This window comes from Pleuronectes platessa, chromosome 10, assembly GCF_947347685.1.
Source record: "Pleuronectes platessa chromosome 10, fPlePla1.1, whole genome shotgun sequence".
NCBI lineage: Eukaryota > Metazoa > Chordata > Actinopteri > Pleuronectiformes > Pleuronectidae > Pleuronectes > Pleuronectes platessa.
The window spans coordinates 3,094,189-3,107,512 of record NC_070635.1 but is presented as its reverse complement, the minus strand read 5'-3'; the positions used below and the strand labels follow the sequence as shown (position 1 = coordinate 3,107,512).

Below are 13,324 nucleotides of genomic sequence, written 5' to 3'. Positions count from 1 at the left end.
GGTGACATGCGCTTCACGTAAATTTGGGGCATTTCATTAAAAGCCCGGGCCACATCAAGGATACTGAGAGACCCAGTCTGAGTCACAGAGGTGTGAATGTTTTGATATTATTCAAGTTACTGTAAAAATCTGGTATTTCTGTCTTTCGGCACCGTGAGAAAAATCTCAACAAACCGTTTTCTCTCTCTCGGTGTATCGCTGAGAAGGTTTATTTAAAAACGAGACTGGCTCTGTCGGACCGAAGGCAGGCAAATTTGCATTTCCTTGAAAAAAAAAAAGATTTAAATGTCACATTCGAGGAAACGCTCTGGTTTTATATCGAGCGCAGACAGGAAGCAGCGAGTGAGTGCACTTGAGTTTGATACGGAGTGAAGCCTGTGTGTTTGTGGTCGAGGGGAGGCGTGGAACGTGCTGCTTATCTGTTTGTCTTCATGTCTGAGGTCAGTTACACAAACGCACGTACGCTAATGTCCTTTCACACATGGCCACACACACACACACATACACACACACAACACACACACAGGAAGACAAAGAAAAGTGACAAAAGACAGAGGCTCCGACCTGAAGTTAGGGCACCTACATCTGCCACGTGTGTTGCTTGCATACACACACACACACACACACACATATACACACAAACTTCTATCCTTATACTGATGCATTCCATAGCCCTGTACTGTGGCCTTATCATAAACTTAAAGCTGCTTTCAGACATTCACTGAACTCTGGATATTATACTGAATTAATCCAGAGGAGCTGGATGTGAAAACACACGTCAGAGTATTTTCTGAAGTCGGGTAAAAACACTCTGGAGAAAGTCAGAGTGAGCCCGAGTGAGAAAACAGGATCTTATTCAATTAACGAGCAGAGATGATTGATTGATTGGTGATGATGTTTCTCAGGATGAAGAAGAGGAGCTGTACACGTAGAGGAAAGCTACGAAGACGTCAACTTGGACAGACGAAGAGATTCAAGAGCTTTAGTGGAAAAGGGGCCGATGCCGTTGTGTCGATGTGCTGTAAACAAAAAGGTGATTTCCTTGGCGGAATCTATACGTCATGTCTTTCCTCCTGCTTCTCTTACTGAGCTCACACAATTTCCCTGCAGTTGTTGACACATCTGACCCAGAGAATCACCTGCTGGGTTCTTTATATGTGTCAGAAAAGGAAAAATGTCTTGAGTCGAAAACCAAACCTTGAACCCTAAAACAAGCCCTTCAACCCAAAACTGTCCTCGGTGTAACGGTCTAAAACACAAACTGGTCCTCAAAGATATAAGAACAACTTCTCACAAACACACAACAAGCCCACAACAGACACGACCTTTAAATCACAAAACTCCTCCTACACTTTCTGTTTGTCTCTCGTACAGTCACACTCAGCCTTGTAGGACTTCAGTTATGAATGCATTTCCTCCTCAAACCTCAACACAACCCTGACTTCGCCCTAAAAGCAAATCAACCACCAAAAACAATTAAATATTTCACTTTCCTTAATTATTTCCACATTATAAAAATCCTCCGTTTCCGAAAATCACTCGTCTGAAATCTAAATCTGGTCCCCACAGAGCCGGGAGGATCAGAGCGCACCGAGGTGTTCTGAAGTCCCGTTGAGTCTCGGTGGTCCTGATTGGTTCGTCAGTAAATATAAATGTCCAGATGGTGAAGGAAGGAGACGTCAGACTCGCGTCGTCCCTGAAGAAGACGCAGATCCACAGAGCTGCCGAGTCGGCGTGAATCTTTTATCTGCCGTGGTCCCCGAGGAGCGAGCGCAGTGTCTACGGGGCCACGTCTGCCTGCTTCTGCAAGTGGCCACAGGGGAGGGCCAATTAGCAGTTCCCATGGAGAGGCGCCGTGGCCCTAATAAGAGATGGTGGGAGAAGAGGAATCAATTAAACCTGCGCTGACCTTCCAGAAACAAGACGGGAGGATCCTTAAAAAACAAACGCTCGACTTTTAAATCACGTCCCGATGAATAAGAAGCCAAATCCAGGAATTCAACATGAAACAAGGGGTTGGAAAATATTTAGCTTCAAGTCCCATGACTCAGATATTATAAGTTTCTAAGAGAAAAACAACAGATGAAGTTCTTCAGACATTTACTTTAGTTTACTGACCTGTTATCAGTTCCATGAGAGTCTTAAAACATGATCAGAACAATTCGATTTGGAGTAAAGTTCTAGTTTCCTAAAGAAGGTTGAGGGTTGATGAGGTGCTCTTTAGAATAATCAGTGCTTTTAGAATTGAAGAAAAATTAAATCATAAGAGCTGCAACACAATCCCTTAACCTTGATTTATCAAATCTAATCAAACAAGTGGTCGATGGAGATAAACTTCAGGTTTTCTGAGTCCTGTGTAAACCTCCACGTTGATTTGAGATGAATTAAGTTATGGACGGGGTTTTCCTGATGATGCATAACATACATGCAACACTCCTGGTTTGATTCTAACCCTTGTGTTGTATGTACCCCCCCCCCCCCCCCCACCCCCCCCACACCACCACCACCTTCACTTTCCACTGTTCTTACTTTCCAAAAATGTTCTTAGTTACTACAAGCATTTTAATGTCCTTGGATGTATTTGCTTCCTTTTTTTTTAAAATGTCCTCAAGTTCCAAAGGTTTTCTCAATTTCCTAAGAGGTCTAAATTTTCCCAAAAATATGACAAAGTTGTTGATTTATTTCCGCGTCATGTAATTTGCTTTTTTTCAGGTTCTATTGATTAATTCATATTTTAATTTAGCGCAGTTACAGGTTCTCCTGATGATCCTCATGATGTGGAGTTTGAAGTATGACCGATGGGAACCTGCTCAGACGGAGATCTTTTGTCCGACAAATGACTCAAAATGTTCGACGGGAGGAAGTTGACGTGTGAGGGGGAAACTTGCAGAAAGGCAATGCATTGTGGGTAGCTTCCTCTCATTTATATTTTTCGGGAGTCATCAACAAAGACGCGGGGGGGGGGTGGGGGCGACGCAGCGCAGACACCTCAGGAGGGAGGAGAGGATAATGAAAAGTTTGATTATCGGAGTTGCACTCTGTTTTCCACAATAATTCATAGCAGGAATTAAATTCTGCACAGAGTTCTCTTAATTCGACTTTAATTAAACAATACGCTATAAATGGTACTTTCAATGACCAAGTGTTCCCATGTAGCCGAGCTGAGGGTCCCCAGCCATCAAGGCGGAGACAAAGTTGGTCTCCGGGGGACGGACTGGAGGCTGATTTGCAAGAATGACAGCTGATGACTTCAAAAAGTTAATTAACTTTTCAATTAGGACGGCATCTGACATTGCAGTTGTGTCTGCTGCGGAAACAAGCCGACTGCTGCTCGGGGAGGAACAGGCTCGTGTGATAGATTGATGCTCTTCAGCGTCTTTGAGCGCTTGAATAATGGTTTGTAATGTGAGCATGTGGCATTAGTGACTCTTCTGTGTATTTGTTTTAGCTCCGGGTTTTTCTTTTCTTTTTTTTTTTCTCCATTGTTAGCTGCTGTCATTATGTTTAAGGGGATTTTAGTTGATGGTGCGAGATCTCACTCGGTTATATTTTACTCCTCAAATGTTCAGGAGTTTGAGAATCACTGGATTAAAGTAAGAAACACTCATATTGGGTAAACATGTATTTAAACTTCCCTGTTTAGTATTTTAAAGACAGTATATGATCACTTATATAAAAACATAATTGGCTATAACACACAGTTATGGAGATACTTGGACTAGTAATGTTTTTTTCTGATTTCTTTATTTTATATTGTATTTGCACCTTTTTATTTTCCACATTGTTTTTCATATAAAAGCTCTTCTACAGACAGGTGTTGAAAATTATCATCTTTCAGCAGTTTTTAGTTTATCTATGTACCTATGTATCTATGTCTATTAAATAAGAATTATAATGCATATATTTAAGGAAATGTGTAAATTGTATTAAGCAGATACAAATTATCCAATGAAGCAGGTGTAAGATACCTGTATTTAAAATGAATCATATTTGATTACACACAGTTACAGTTTGTTCTAAAGCATTTATTTTATATTTATAGATAAATACATCATAACCTTGTTGTAGACGTGTTTAGATTTTCAAAGTTTAATTCCAAACTTTGAAAATATTAGTTCAAGATAAACTACTCACTAGATTTCAGCCTCATATCTTGGATGAATTATGAACAATTAAATGCTTTTATTAGTTCATATATTTATTATAATTAATGATAATTGCTCCAAAATAATTATCTTTTATATTGTATCATTATTATTCAACTGCCCATGAATTAGTTAAAGATGCTACACAGGTTGTTTTTTTTTTTTTATCACTGTTGACAAATGAATGTCAGCTGCATCATAGTGTGTCCTTGTGTGTCGGGATTAATCAATTGATTGTGTTTAAACTCACGTGTGATGAATAAGGGAGGGAAACATGTTACCTTCTAAAATATATATATCTCACAAATACTGCTTCAACTTCACATTACTTCTCTCTGTGAGATAATAAAATGAAAAAATAGTCATTAAAAGACAAAAATCTAAGTTATTTTGTAATAATAATAATATGATAATAAATAGTGAATCCTTCCTGATGTTAGATCAAGTATCCAAACCGGGTTTTCTTGCAGCCTTCCCCCGTCTTGAATGCAATGTTTTCAATTAGCGCACAATCAATTTACGGCTAATATTAAGGCGTGTGCCCGGCTTCTAATTGTCGAGGCTGAGTGGTCGTGTGCGGCGGCGTGGGGGGGGGGGGGGGGGGGGTGGAGCGACTCATTAGCCCGACGCTGGCTTACACCTGGGGTTCATCCGGAGCACGGGTCAGAGGGCGCCGGGATTTGTGTGATAATTATTGACAAGCAGATGTTATAAAATCATTTATGGTAATGCAATCATAATAGATGGGCTTTGTGTCGCCGGGCAGACGAGAGATGGGGGGGGGGGGGCAAGAGGGGGGGGGGGTAGAAAGTTTACGCGAGAGGGAAAGAAAGGAGGGAAATTTTTTACGCCAAGCTGCTGCTGGAGTGATTGCATTCAAGCCAATGTGGATGATGGGAAAGTGTATGGAGTGAAGAGCACCTGCATACAACACACACACACACACACACACACAGAGACACACACAGACACACACACACACAACATAAATCCAAGCATTAGAAATACTAAAGAATGAGACATAAAGCTGCTTAATGTGTTTTGTTGCCTGCAAAGTAAAAAAAAAACGGAAAAAAATTAACAACCGTTTAGAGCAGCTGCGTTTAGATCTATATTTACTCTGCATATTAACCTGGCGTGAAAAATATCATTTTTTTCTTTTATGTCTGCAAAGCTTCAGCCGCCTTTTAAAAGAAAGCTTGTTGACGTATTTCAGCTGCATGTCTGGCTGCTCGTGATCACAACATCGCCATTTATTTATAAAAATAGCACAAGGAGGCTCCTCACAAATAAAATATTAGGCGCTAAAAGAAAGGGGAAGGGGGAGGTTGGGGGGGGGGCTAGGTGTCTTTACATATATTGTCATTTGCTATAAGACACCCTATCTGTCTCTCGAAATGTGTCAGGAATTACCGCCAATTCCAAAAACATGCATTAGCCCCCACCTAAGGTGCGATAGTTCTTTTTACAGCGGGGAAATATCGCAGCTGAACACGGCCGAGCGCGGCAGCGAACCTGGCAGCTGGCGAAGAATCACCCTGCACAGGAAGAAAGCCACCATGTTATCATGCACACACATGTGGCCTGGGTAAAGATTAAGCCGTATTCATCCCTGGCTGCTTCGCTCTCTCCTGCCTCAGTCCATCACAAGATATGGCAGCCGCTCAGCCAGGAAGCCAGGAGAGGTGCCACGGATTTCACGGCGTTCCCAAATCAGGCCGTCTGGAGGCTCGGGCGAGCTGCTCTGCCGCCGCGCAGCTCGGCTTTCCCACAGATCATAAGCTCCGCACTGATGCCGGGGGTTTGGAATTCTGTTGGATGGGAGCGTCGGTGTTAACAGAGGCTCCCCTCCACCCACCCCAACACACACACACACACACACACACTAACACACACACACACACACGTAGCCTCAATACAATCCCCTGTTGTGTGCATGGAATTGGGAATCATCTGCTGATTCATGCTTTCTGAGAACTATTGTTCGGCGGCGTGTTAATATTTTCGGGGAGGTTTTTTTGTGTGTTCTTTTAGGGGAGTGGATTTAGGTGAATGAAAGACAGAGTGTAAGAAAGAAAATGATCATTTAGCATGGAGAAGTGAGGGATCATTGCATGTCCCTGCTGACATGTACATTATCACTAAACAGGGGACGGGGGCTCAGAGAGCTGTTGGCCTTGACTCGGGAGAGAGGCTTACACCCAGAGAGCTACTTAGGGGCCTCTCGCTGCTAAGCCGCTAATAATTCCTGCAGTTGCCTTAAAAAAAAGGGCGAAACACAAAGGGGGGGAACAAAGTGATGAATGCAGGGTGTATGGTAATGCACCGGGGCCGTGTTCACACTGAACTGGAGCATTTCACCGGGCGAGTGCGAGCGCCGGGTCAAACTTAATAATGATGAAGAGCACGACAGAAACAAGCTGCGAGAGGTGGAAGAACAGGAAAGATCAGCAAATAAAGGTTAAAGTAGTAGAGGTTATTTTCAATTGTCTATGTCTGAATTAGTTATCTTTAAGAAAATACTCACAAATTGTTTTTTAAAAAGATTTGGAAGATGTTTTCAGATTCAGATCATAAATGACAAATAAAGCAGACATTTCTTGAGAGGCTGGATTCATGGAATATAAAACTACAAAACCATTTTACATGAAATTGTGTGAAAAAGGAATCGGACCTGGCCTGAGGAAGAAGGCGGATCAGAATCAAGGGAGTAGATTGAGGTTCTTGTTTTTACTTTAACATTGCTAGATTTTTTTCAACATTATTATTGATTTCTCACAGAATAATTCATAAATCATAAAAGCACTTAAAATCTGTATCTAGTGAATTTAAATGTCCTCAGGGGACTGTTGGGCCTTGATAGAGGTATCTGTTCTACTTTGTGCCTCTCTAGTGTTTTTAAGAAATTACTGAAACAATTATGTTGTCAAAATTATGTTTTCTTTAATATAGAATATATGTTTTGTTAACTGTAGATGAGGAGCAGCTCACCGGAGCTACAGTCATGTAGATAAAACATTTTAAAAAAGGCCAAAATCATAAGATGAAGATGTTTAAATTTTGTTAAGCAGGGATAAGGTGTTGATTTGTGTTTGTGTATGAATTAAAAAAAGACAGAATTCAAAGAGTTATCAATACTTGAGCTGTTTTCAGGCGTGAACTGAATCTCCAGAGGAGGTGCATGAACACAAATGTCTGAATGAGACACTCTGACTTCCTCTGCCTGGCCTCCGAGTAAAACATCTGTAGAAATCCAGGAGAAGTCGATGTGTGAACACAGAAGTGGATCAAACACGTAGAAGACTCTGAAAATGTCAGGAGAGGTTGTGGTGATAAGAGCCGACGCCGGTGTCTGTGTGAATATCACATGATCTCCACAGTGGAGTTAATATGTCACTTCCTGTCTGCTGCACCCGGCTGCTCCACCTCTGGCCTGAATAATGTGGAGGATTTGTTGCCGGTGTGAACGCGTCTGTGCAGAAAAACCTCCCGCTGCGTCGTGTGCACGTGTGAAAGGCAAATCCTCCAGATTCTCCCCCGCAGGTCACGTCTGAACACGGCTCTAGAACAACGTGCACTAAGTGACAGCGCTGGTGTAAAAAGTCGGTGACATGTTTGCTTCTCTGCACCAGATGTCAGGAGGTGGAATCGTCTTTTGTCTTTTGTCCATCGGGACGAGAACCGGAGGCGTTTGCACGGAAATCACAGGTTGTTACACAAAAAACAACAGAAACAACACTTACTGCTCTGAATTTACTTAGTGAACTTCAGCTGTGAAGTCTCCACAGTGTGGTCTGAACTTTTTTTATTAATGGAAGCAAATGAAAACAAGAGGCACTCGGCGGCGATGCCAAAGGAGCAAGGTAATCACAATGGTGTATCCAGGCATAAACGATTAGCTTACCCATCTGAATATTCAAGGTGATGCCCGAGCCATTTGTGTTGTGCTTCCTACATCCTTGCTTCAGCACACACAGATGAGTGTGGGGGGGGGGGGGGGGGTGGTCGGCACTGCAGCGGTGAATCCAAAGTGGTTTCCCCGTGTCAGTGATCTTCTTCTTCCCTGTTTTTTTTTTTTTTTTTACACTTGAAGGAGCCACTGGTGCAGTGTATTAGTCATAATTTATGTTTATCATCTCTTGTACCCCGGCTGACTTCAACAAACCGTTTAACGCTCCAAGCATATGTGCATATGGCTGCTTTAATAGCTATTCTGCATGGAGGAGCACTTTAAAGACTCTTAATCATTTCTTTGGACAAACACTAATGAATTATGTCACCGAAAGTGCAGAGCAAAAGTGCAGAGGGAACCGGTGGGTAATTATTGGGCGGCTCTGAGGTTTTAATTATCGGGAGAGAGAGGGGGGGGGGCTTCTTTCGGTGGAGCTAACGGGATTCAGGCGGAGGACGAGTGAGGGGACGAGGACGGACATGAGAGTGTGGGGACGCTGCAGGACTCCAAACCGAGACCTCCAGGTGGATTTAATACCAAAGGGATTTCTTTCAGTTAGAACATATCATGTAACATTTTGTAAATTAGCTCGGCGGATGTTTTTTTTTATTTTTTTATTCTGTTTATTCATAAATATTTGCATGAGGTGGAAAGTGGATCTAAACCCGCTGCTGTTGATGATCATGAATTAATCAAATGTTTTGTCTCTTGCATGAGTCGAGGTCCCGGGTCTCAGGGTTTGAGTTTCATAAAACATTTAACAACTCCTCCTCCTCCTCCTCCTCCTCCTCCTCCTCCTCCTCCTCCTCCTCACTCCACAAATAAGCACAACTTTTAGATTTACCTGCTAATGAGAAGGTTCTGTTGCTAAGTGTTTCTTCTCTGAGCGGTCTGGATTTAGTAACCTGCACATTTCTGCTTAATGCATTAAATTCTAATGTAATTTTACCCCCCCCCCCCCCCCCCCCCCCCGTTTTATTTTGTATCCATCACACACACAACAAGTTTGTTTACGCAGCCGCTGACAGCTCTGAGGTCTCTTCTCACCGCACAGTGTGTATTTACGTCTGAATACGTGAGCAGGACCATTATGAATGTCCTGAAATCATATTTATTCCAGTAAAAATATCATTCCTCATTCCGATTCATTAAAAAAAAGAAAAAATGGCAGCAAGCTGTGGTGAGCTTCTTCTTCTCTTTTTTTTTTTTCTCACAACAAAAAATAGCTGAAATGTGGCATGTGAGAAATTGCGCAAGGTGGCCGTCTCACAGAAGGTGTAGAGGTGGGATAAATTTAATTACAGCTTCAAATATTCATTTGGCAAATATATCAAGGTTGGAAACACAGGCCCAGAAATGGCAAGCCGGTCTGGCAGGCGCTCACAATAGCGGATGGCAAATGACAGTAATCCATGAAAAGAGACCAGACATTTATAGAATTCATAGAAGAAGGACTCGCCATCCCAGATCTCTGATGTTTGTGGGATTTTCTCATCGGCACATTAAATGTAGAGAAATATATATAATAATCCTAAACTGTTGGTTCATTATTGAGCCACGTTTGTGTAGCCGCTCACGTGAGTTGTGTCTTTTTCTTAATCAAAGTTTTCTACACATTCGTGGCTTTTGAATGTTCCTGCTTGTGATGTGCTGTTAGATGTTAAAGCGACAGTTTCACCGGTAGAATCATAGCGATACTGTCAGAGAGCAGGGAGTCATTTCAGACGTGAGCCTCTGTCGTCTCTGTTCCTTTTGTTCCTTTTGTTCCTCAGGCCTCAGACGGTCACTCGACACAGGAAATGCAACACGTGAGCCTCGCTGCTCTGTGATGCCGCTCGCTGCCTCGTCTCAGGCTGTGCAGAGGGTTGTAGCCAGCGAGGCGCGAAGCACAAGAGAACGTGCACCGGGGCACTTCCTCTTCCTGTGGCAGCGAGTGAAGGTGGCCTACTTTGCCTCCGCCGCCGCGCCTCACCCTGCGTAGGATTGATTTTAATCAGCAGGTTGAGGCGGGTTAAAGAGGGAGAGGGAGGGAGGCCGCCTCGCCTTCCAGAGTCTGGAACCCGAGGAAAGCACGGGGGCGGTAAGTGGTTCTCTGAAGACCACACAGTCACAGAGAGTCCCAGCGAACTGGTGCCAAACAACCCCTCCTTTCCCTCCTCCCCCCCCACCGCCCACCCCCGTAACACCATCACCTCCTCCCACCGACAACCTGATTAGAGCAGATCAAGCCTCACTCACCTGCACCTCCAGGGGGCTCGTTCTCTGGTGCTGCCGGGGCCTCGGAGCAGGAGCAGGAGTCGCCTTCATGGAGGAGAGCACAGGGCGTCGGGGGGGGGGGGGGGGTTCCGTTGAGCTCTAATAACAGACGGATGCAGAACAGTGAAGTCAAAGGTGGAAACTGACACTGACCTACATTGGAAAAAAGCCACAAGACGTCTTCATGTCACTTCTTCTTTCCTGCACGCATGCACCTTTATGATTTCATATTGAGGGCACGCAGCAGCTGCATGGCAGAACTCTCACATGAGTTCCTGAGTCCTGATGAAGCAGACGTTTTTTTTTCTTTAGAATGATGTGACACAATTTACGTTACGCTGTGTAAAAGTAAACGTTTATCTCATAGGTTGTTCCTTGAAAAGATGTCATGAAGGAAGAGAAGAAGACCGGTGGTGTCATTAGTCCCAAGAAGAAAGTCCCAGATATGTTTGTGTGAACATGCCCCCTAGTTGTCATTATAATTATGACGGGAGAAAGGGAGAAGGCCATCGGCGCTAGCGGCAAAATTAGCAAAAACTTCACATCAGGCCTCTTCCAGTCTATTTTTAACTTTGGTTATTTCGTTCCACAACCTTAAATATGTGTTTATAAATGCAACGACTTTGGTGCGATAACAAATCCTGATGTAACCGACAGTAGGAGCATAGAAATCATTTCCACGTGAAGTTTACAGACAAACAACGAGGTCTGTAGTTGAATGTCAGGTGTAATAATAAGCTAACTATCAAGCAGGTAAAAGATTTGTCACGACAAATAAAGTCCTTTGGTTCCGATCTCTTTGTGAAAGTCAGAAACACTTCTCCATCATCAACACAAAACAACCAGAACAAAAATATGTTAAAGTGCTGAACACAGTTTGTTTGATTGACACGTGCACGGTGCACCAACAAACACCAAGTGCAAATAGAGAATGTCTCACAAATTACAGATTCAACTCTCCCGGTCTACCTTCACCTTCGTTCGAGCTTTCCCACTGAACATCCACCTGCACGTCACCTCTGATAATCTCACACTGAGCCTGTGAGCTGAATACGTTTGTCCTCGACCAGGAGCTAAACCTTTAAACGGCCTTCCACCCTCCGGAGAGAGGAGAGGGTCCATGTGGAGGTATGGGAGAAGCTGGCGGCAGCATCGGGTGGGGTAGAGCTGGTGGTGGTGGTGGTGGTGGTGCTGGTGGTACTAATCGGGGAGGGAAGGATGGATGGATGTAGGAGGAGGAGGAGGAGGAGGAAGGGGGGGGGCGGGTTGATAAAGCCTGATCTGTGCCACGGGGCATTTATGGCTGATGGGGATGCAGGGGGACGGGGATAGGGGGAAACGGGTGGGAGGAGGCATTGTCTGCTGTGTCCGCGCGTTTATAGGATTGAGCTCAAGTTTCCTTTGTGTTTCCATTTTGTTGAGGGATTATGTTCTTTGAGAGAGTTGTGCAAGCAGGCAGGCACACGGAGGTGGAGAGGGAGAGAGAGCGAGAGAGAGAGAGAGGATAAGAGAGAGAGAGAGATAGATAGAGAGAGAGAGAGAGGGGATTGGTGAGGGTGTGGGGGGGGCACAAGGAGGGAGGGAGGATGTCTTTGTTCAGAGCATTGATCATGAACAAGACAGATAGCAGAGGGTGTGTGTGTCTGCGTGAGTGTGTGTGTAGAAGTTAGTGTATTAGTGTGTATGGGTTTTAATGCCAGTGTGTGTGTGTGTGTTTGTGTGAGTGTGTGTGAGCAAAGCAAGATGTCAGGACATGTAACCAGCCATGTAACAATTTAAAATCAATTTGCCTCCCAAGAAGGAGGAATTGCTCCTCGAGAGGTTTTTCTCCCTCCGAGCAGTCGCAGGACTTCCAGTCGATCTGAATAGATATCAATTACATAATCGTTTTCCCTTCTCTCCGCGCGGCCGCCGCCACCGCCTGCGAAGTTTGTCACACTGAGCGGCGGCGTAATTGTCCCGCGCGCATAATGTTGTGTGATTGCTTGTGACATTTGCAGTGTCATTGATCAAACAGGGGCGACGGCGTAATGAAGATACAAAAAAAGCCTGCTACTGAAGCGAGGAGGGGATGGAGGGGTGGAGGGGTGGAGGTGGTGGAGGGGTGGAGGGGTGGAGGTGGAGAGGTGGTGGAGGAGGTGGAGGGGGGGGTTTGACACTTCCTGTGCGGATCGAAGCAACAGTTTCCTGTTGGAAAGCAGCCGCCGCTCCCAAGTCCCATCCAAGACAACTTTCTCTCTCTCTCGTTAAATCAATTGGTGACGGATGAAAGTCGGAGCCTTCCCCACAATTCATCACAGATTCAAACTGGAAGTCTTCACTGGTGATAATCTGAGCGCTGAAAGTTTTCCAACTCATCTCATTTAAAGAGAGAGAGAGAGAGAGAGAGAGAGAGAGAGAGAGAGAGAGAAGAACCACCCGGGTGTGTTTACCTGGTTCCAGCCCCACCGGGGTAACCACGCCGGCTATTGTGCTCGGCTCGGCTTGTTAAAACACCACATGGTATATTTGCATAGGATAACCAACACATATAGTGAATCATTTGCATGCCTGAAAGTGCACTTGAGTAACCGTAATTACACGTGACACCAATTACTCTGTTACTTTGTATTAAATTGTAATGGAAAATTCCACTAGAGAATTGGAGCCTAATTGCATCTTAATTTGCATAATTTTGCATATTAATCACATCTCCAATGAATAATAAATTTCAGCAGATTTTTTAATTTATGCACAGATACGAAAACAAGTTGAAAAATAATTTGTGAGTGGAAAAATCAGTGACTATTACTTAGAGCATTTCTGCTAATTTCTCTCATTAGCTCGTGATAAAGTCAAAGATATCCCTGCTGCTGATCAACAAGCGTTTAGCATTTTTGCGAAATTGAGAGTTAGTCAAAAGCTTAAATGGAAAAAAAAGACGTATAAATTCTGGAAATATCCGTGCATCCATTATTTCATAAAACTTTGT

The 13,324-nt window shown here is 43.9% G+C and overlaps 1 long non-coding RNA gene across 1 annotated transcript; it reads left to right on the top strand.

The window, feature by feature from the left end:
- The first annotated feature begins 329 nt into the window (after positions 1-329).
- Positions 330-1,777, top strand: LOC128450009 (uncharacterized). Its single transcript, XR_008339933.1, has 3 exons — positions 330-440; positions 906-1,033; positions 1,570-1,777. It is a non-coding gene; the product is annotated as an uncharacterized LOC128450009 (long non-coding RNA).
- The last annotated feature ends 11,547 nt before the right edge of the window (positions 1,778-13,324 follow it).